General features: G+C 27.2%; 1 protein-coding gene and 1 long non-coding RNA gene across 3 annotated transcripts in view; one reads left to right on the top strand and one right to left on the bottom strand.

Annotated features, from left to right (window-relative positions):
• Positions 1-7,752, top strand: part of LOC117177553 (alpha-tubulin N-acetyltransferase-like) — a 62,432-nt gene that overhangs the window by 51,440 nt on the left and 3,240 nt on the right. The window lies entirely within an intron of this gene.
• On the bottom strand, positions 325-2,518 carry LOC117177555. Its single transcript, XR_004467709.1, has 2 exons — positions 880-2,518; positions 325-657 (listed from the first exon to the last, which is right to left on the bottom strand). It is a non-coding gene; the product is annotated as an uncharacterized LOC117177555 (long non-coding RNA).

Raw genomic sequence — 7,752 nt, 5'->3', positions numbered from 1 at the left:
TTGTTTAAATTGTCAACTTGGATTATTTTTAAATAAGAAAAGTGTATAAGCTAAATTAATCTTGAACATTTTAAACTTGAAATTACTCTACAATTAAAGTTTCAAATCAAATTAGAATAGTAAATTTGTTTCTATTTTTGAATTACAATTTTAAATCTCAATTGTGAATAAAGTCCGAGATTTGTGTGTTGAGAAAAACTCACTTCCGGTTGCTTTTAGGACATAAATATACTCGTAATTTGATGAATGCGAATATCTTCTTAACTAGAACCGTCCATAAGAGTCCATTTCATGCGAACCCTTACATATTAAAGCGTTTTACGAAGCTGAACGCACGAGAATTTTATTTCAACTCAGTTAAGGCTGCTTTTAAATTACATACTTTTTCAATTTTTGTAAGTTTTGAATAAAAATGTAGCAACAAATTTTTCTTGTCACACTTATTTGCAAAACACAAACATTGGTATTCAATTTGAGACTGGATGTAATTTAGCGACCTCCGAGAGATATAAATAATTCTCGTGCAATCAAATGAAAAATATTTACAAAATCAAAAATATAAACGTTGTGTACAAATGTTTAGCGAATATATCACGTGCATTTTATGAATCACTGGTGAATGTCGTTTTTCTCATCCGATGAGGACTGTTCCATTTACTACGAATGACGAATAAAATTTAAATGCAAAAAATCGATGAATGTAAAAACACAAATATTATTTATTACTCGATATTGAAGAATTTATTTTAAAAATCATTGTTTAAAAAGGCATAAATTTGTTTCTATACATTTAAAAGAGATTCTTCAATTATTATTTGCACACATAAAAACATGAAGTGAGAAATCGGAACAATAAATTACAAGCAAAACATTACTTACGAGAAGGTTTAGTGAGGTCTTTAGGTCGTTTTTTATAAAAATGGAACCAGAGCGTTTGACAGTAACGCGTTACCCGAAACGTTACTTTTTTCGTAATGGTAACGCGTTCCAATTTTTGAGTAACTATAATGTAAAGTAACTTACGTTAATGTATGTTACAAACAATTTCTACCTAATGAAAATTGAGGCGAGGAGAAAGAAAATATTTTACTAAAAAATTGTTTGAATTTAAAAAATAATAATATGCCTTCAAAAACTGAAAAAATATTTTCATATTCTTATTAAAATTTTTAAAAAATGTTTACAGAGCTAAGATAGTACTTTCAATGCTGACTGAAGAAAAAAGCGAACAGTCATTTCAATTTTCGTTGTAAATATATTTTGTAAATATATTGTTTTAAAAAATATGGTATAAGTAACACTTAATAATAAAACCCACTTATTTTTAGAATTTTATAATATCAAATAGAAATTACATTAATTTATATTAAATTAAATTAAAAATAAGACATTTGGCACCACGACTGGGACGTTTACCTTATGTTAACTTGTAGCAAATGTCCAGTTTTATTCAGCATATTCGCAGCATAAACAAAGTACAGAAAACATTTCCTGTAACTGTTTTCTTCATACAGCAAATTAAAAAAAATGTCATAATTCAGGTTTCAAGGGCATGTGACTTTACTTTTTCAGATTACTGAATTTTCTTTAAACTTAGAAACTTTTGTTGAAATAAAATATCTGACTGAAACGTTGGAAAAAGTATCAGAAGACCATAAATTACGTTTATGTACTTCATTTTAGTAGGAATTTTGCACAAAATTATTTTCAAATAAATTAAAACCGGGTCCATTTTAAAATATCGGCCTCAAACTTCAAGAAAAGCAGGAGCCGACAGTAAATTACGTTTATGCACGTTTTTTACATTTCGCAGATATTTTAAATCCAAAAAAAGTTCCGAGGTTTAACAAATTTCAAGGTTACAAAGAAAATATTTTAAAAACTGGTCCCAGTTTTAATTTCTTTGAAAATAATTGTTAGTGAAATTCCTTCTCAAATGCAATACATAAACTTAGTTTATGGTCTTAAGTTTCAGTCTGATATTTTATTTACAAAAAAGTACCTAATTAAAAAAAAATCAATGAACTGATAAAGTGAGTCTGGCAATATAGGTATTTGAGTGTGTCACATGCCCTTAAATGGAATGCGAGGATGGTTTGAATAGTCTGTGCAAACTCATAGTGATGGCACCACTAGTGCATATCGAGTTCATTTTCAGGTAGAATCTCTTGGAGGAACACATGGTCATAGGAAACACGGGCAAAGATATTATAAACGTAGATGCAGTGCGGGTTTAGTTGCCCGCCATAAATATAGAGGGCGCGTCCGGCGAAAAATGTCACTTCCCCTCTACACACCGCCAGCCGTAGATAACAGACACGAAGTCACATCGATACCTTTTTCAAACAGGCACTTGGAGCGCTGTAAGCAACTCTCAGTAGGCCCCTCGAGGCGCATTGATAGTAACTTAGCTCAGACAAGAACCATTCGGATTGAAAGTAAATTTTTAATTGAAATATTTTTACATTTATAACTTTGCAAAACATGGTTAGTTTGATAAATACCACAAATAAAAGTCGATGAGTAATTTATATTACGGTTTCATATATTTTCCAATAATTCTAAAATTATTACTTATAATTTTCATTCTATATATTGTCTATATATAGTTCTTTAATATAATTTATTTTTTATTTTTATTTTTGTGGTCCGCAATTTCTATGAATTTTTTTAGACTAATCGTCTAATCAAGTTCTCGTATGTATTTACCAATTTTTTAATTATTATATATTCTAACGTTTTTATAAACATATAATTATAATTCCAAGTGATAGGAAAATTGTTCTTTCGGTTTTTAGATGTTAAGACGGCAGTTCCAAGCCAGATTACGTTTCATATTGGCAAAAAAATTAGACGAACAGAATTTCATTGGCATATTCATAAAAAATATCATGTTCCATAAAATATATTTTAAAATAAACTTTAAATTATTATGATTACTACAGCTTACTCGAAATATACACAATTCAAATTATTTTTTAAGTTTTTCAGAACTTTTAAATATATTTATAATGATTCCCATTTTGTCGTAAAATTTATGTAAAATTCTGCAAAAAAAAAAGAATAATGAAATTCTGGACAGTTTTTTATTCAAAAATATATTTTTTCAATTATTGTTATTTTAAATGCTAACGATAATTTTTAGAAACTTTAAACATTAAAAAAGTTTTTTCTTTTGTATAAGTATTTTATTATTCTATTAAAAAAATATTTTTTAACAAAATATTTTTTAATTGTTCAAATTACGGAGTTGCCTAGCCCGGATATTGAATAATTCGGAAATTTTTTGTAGGCAATTCTCAAATTCGGTAAGATTGTAAATTGTCGAGAATTTTCCAATTCGGAACTTTATATTTCGACAATGTTATAATTTCGGAATTTTTACATTGATGTGGGAATTTTATTTTTCGGAAAAAGTGACTGAAAAATCCCGAAAAACAAAATTCCCGACACTGTAAAATTCGTAAATTGAAAGATAACCAAAGAATAAAATTCCCGAAATTATAAAAGTTCCGAAATATAAAAGTCGAATTGGAGAATTCACGAAAAATAAAATAAATAAAAATCCGGACAATAAGATATTACCGAATTTGAAAAATCCCTAAAGAAAATGGCTGAATTACAAAATATCCGAACTAGAAAATTCATGAATTTAAACAATTCAAAAAACTGTTTATTAAATATTAATTATTTATTTAAACTATAATAATCAAATATATATTTCTCTATGAAAAATTTTGTTTAAGAATGTGCATAGTATTTTTAAAAAAATATAAAAAAGTTCTGAAAAATCAAATTTATTATCAATAAAAAAAAAGTTGATATAAATCGTTGTTGAATTGAATCCTGCAAAGTTTGTTTCAAAAATGTTATTATGCAGGTACGAAGAAAATTTAGACTGAACATTTTTTTATTTTAAAGCGCACGTGTTTTTAAATGTATTTTTTAATACAATTTTTATAAAATTATTATTCAGGTGCCGGAGATTTCATTTTTTGGCATTTTTCGTTCATCCCTTTCGGGAATTTTTTCAGTGGTGCCGTATTTTGATACCTCCTCTTGAAATTATGTAATTTTTAAAAATAAAAAGTCAAAATTTTTAAATCATGAAAAGTATCAATTCTCTTTTAAATTATTTCAAATCTTTTTCAATCATATTTTAAATTTTCGGAACTTGTAAATGTCTTTTAGACTGATTCCCATTTTTCCTAACATTTTTTTAAAATCCTGCACACAAAATTGTTTTAAGAGCTTCCAGATTTTTTCCAATATCGTCAATCTTTTGAAATGTTTTGAAATATTTTTAAACACTCTCTTTGAGTTATGTACTTTTTCGAAATGAAAAATCATTTTAAATCTACCCAGAAATTAGAATTTTTTTCCTAATATTTCAAAATTCTTGAGAAGCTCCAAATTTTGTTCTTTTCTTTGAAACATGCAGAAACCTCCAGTGTATTTGATTTTTTTTCTAAATTAATGATTATTTAACTGTTCTTTAAGAATAAAAATGAAATACTTTTACCTTCGAAATACAAATGAAAAAATAAAACAATTATAATTGTAACATTCAAAGTTTAAATTTGTCACTCTGAAATTGTGAAAATTCATTTTCAAATTGTTTACTATTGAAAATTGTTTTTTTTTAAATTTCCAAACTAAATAGATTAAAAATGGAATATTTTATACTGAAATAATACTTTAAAGGATTTTGAAATTGAATAAAGGCGTTCATTTAAAAAGTCATTAATTCAAACGTTTGCACTTGTGTAACTACTAAGGCTTTCTAATTAAATTAGTTCAAATTTTAACGATAAAATATGTAAATTATATCATTTTGAACAGATCTAGAATCATCTTGTAAAATCAATGACTTAGTATTAATATTTAGAACAACTTTCATTTTTTCGAAATAGTAATTTTTCGGTTCTAACTTACGGGAAAATAATTTTATTCTTTGAAAGATTTTCTACAAATCTTGTTGATAAATTTTACATTCTCATCCAAAATGAGAAGGTATAAGTTTTTTTATGAAAAATGAATTTTTTAGATTTTATCAAATGTCGACGTTTTGAGGCCCCTTGAGTCAGAACAATAAGTTTTTACGTCGGGGTCTGTTTGTCTGTCCAGCGTCTTCGTTGTTGTCTGTATACCGCATAACTTTCGAAAGCTGGTCGAATTGAATTGGGCTTTGACTTTGATAACTTTTTAAAATAAAATCAAACTTACCAAAGTCAAAGGATTTTCAAAATCCAAAAAACCAAACGAAAATGGACATTTGAAGCAAAAAAAGCTTGATATGGAAAAAAGTGAAGAGGCGAAAAACGCTACTTTTTCAAGGCCCCGAGATTATTTTATCACATTCTCATCCATAATGAGAAGAGTTTTATGCGAAAAATGACTTTCGCGAATTTCATGAAATTTCGACGTTTTGAGGCTCCTTGAGTCTGGAAAACAAGTTTTTACGTCGGTATCTGTGTGTCTCTCTGGCGTCTACATCGTCGTTGTTATTGATGTTGTGGTTGTCTGTATATCGGATAACTTTCGAAAAAATAGTCGGATTGGAATGTGCTTTGACACACATTTTTTTCATTTTAAGAATTGAATGTAAAAAATTTACTATTTTTATTTTTATAAAAAATATTTTTCTTCAATTAAATTGTTACAATAAAAGTGGTTCGAAGAGATTTTTGAACAATCTTTCGGAGAATAAAATTAGTATTTATAGGTCGACAAAGGTTTGTTTTTTTTACCAAATTTGGCTTTCGTCTAAATTTTTCCAGTTGTTTTTACTATAGTACAATATACGTTTGTATCTCGGGCGAAGAAATCCATTCTATTGTTTGACAAATATTCTTTGTAAGGCAATATTATTCACAGAAAATTACCCTGAGTGACCTTCAATTATAATTTCATAAACGTGAAAAAACCACATTTCAATGTTTTCTATGAAAAACACAATCCCTGAGTGACAGAACGAAATCGGAAACAATAAGAGTCAATTTATTCAGGAACAAGCTTTTCGAACAAAAATGACCTTGAGTGTACCTTTAATATATATTTGCTAATTTTTACAAAAATCAGGCATTATTTTCTTACAACAACAAAATAATAATAATTTGTGAGGGGTGACAAATGATAAAAAAATTAATAGAACTTGAAGTTGTACAATTTTAATTTGTAACTAAATACTTTGAGAGGTTTCAATCTAAAATTATCGAACACTTTCCATCCAAAAATTCAAATGACATATTTAAATAGCTTTAAATTTGAAATTATTCAATATACTGAAGACTACAAATTTAAAATGTCTCAACTATTAAGGCTTTAAATATTTTTGAAATTGCTGTTCTGGAGACTAAATAGCACTTATTCTTTTATTAAGAAATCACAACCAAAATTGTTAAAAAAAGTTTCTCAAAAAGTTTTAAAAACCTTAAGAAAGGTCAGAGGTTTTAATAGTTCAATATATGTGATAGAACCTTTTTAAATTTGAAATTAGTCTATACTTTTTCATGTTTGAGCTACAATTATTCCATTTTAGAATTTATATACTAGAATCGTGAAAAACAAATAAAATGTTTTAATTAATTTATATTTAAAACAAAAAACCTTTGTATAATTCAATCCAAATGCAGCTGCAAACATTTAATTTGAAATGCGTTGAATTCAAGGTATATTTTAAAAAGATAACTGAAAGGAAAGGATCGACTTTCAAAAGAAGCGAAAGAAAGTGACTCACTGGATTGCAAATGAACATGGAAAATGGTGTATTTTCGCAATTGTAAATTTTAAATTAAAACTTTTTCGCGTTGTAACAATTTCGAAACCCAGAATGTTATTTTTGACCTTACCTATAACTTATAACGAAAATTCTTAAAATTCAAACAATAAGGCTGTATTCTGAAAAGGAAGAATTTTAACGTTAAAATTTAAGTTCTTAAACTGAAGGCCTAAAAATTTGCAAATTTTACCATTAGTGTTGTGTAAATTGTATTGGTATCTTAAAAGAGTATAAATAGTTCTTAAATTAGTTTTTAAATTTTCTGAAATTTACCTTTTTTACATACCTAGATTCAAAAACGCCTACCCATTTTTTAAAAATATTAATCACTTATTTTCTAAGACAAAATCACCCCCGTCTATCAGTGACTGAAATAGATTAGAAAAAATTGCCAAGATCCAAGAGTAAAAACTGGATGTACAGCGAATTTAAAAATGTTTAATTGTGTTTATCTTTAAATTTGTGATATCAAAAATTTCCATACAATTTTTTTTATTAAGGGCATGTGACACAGCTAAATACTTATATTACCGACCACAGTTTTTCAGTTCATTGAATGTTTTTTTAAACCTAAGAACTTTTTTTGTAAGTAAAATATCGAGCTGAAACTTCGGGAAATGTATTAGAGTGCAATAAAGTACGTTTAGGTACTGCATTTTGGTAGAAACTTCACTGAAAATTATTTTATCTTTTTTCTGAACCTCAACATTTTTTGAACGTTCGAACTTTTTTTATACATAAAATATCGGTCTCAAACTTTGAGAAATGCAAGAGCCGAAAGAAAACTACGTTTAAGTACAAAGCTTAATAAAAGATGTAAAAAAATATATTTTAACAATCAATTCCAACGGCATCAGCCTGTAACGTTCTACACGAAAATACGAAATCTCTAGAGCCTCGCCTAGTGGCCGCCAGGTTTCGTATTTTCGTGTACAACGTTACCGGCTGATGCCGTTGGAATTGATTGTCAA

This window comes from Belonocnema kinseyi, chromosome 7, assembly GCF_010883055.1.
Source record: "Belonocnema kinseyi isolate 2016_QV_RU_SX_M_011 chromosome 7, B_treatae_v1, whole genome shotgun sequence".
NCBI classification, from domain to species: domain Eukaryota; kingdom Metazoa; phylum Arthropoda; class Insecta; order Hymenoptera; family Cynipidae; genus Belonocnema; species Belonocnema kinseyi.
The sequence above is the reverse complement of the archived record's forward strand: the minus strand, read 5'-3'. Positions and strand labels throughout refer to the sequence as shown.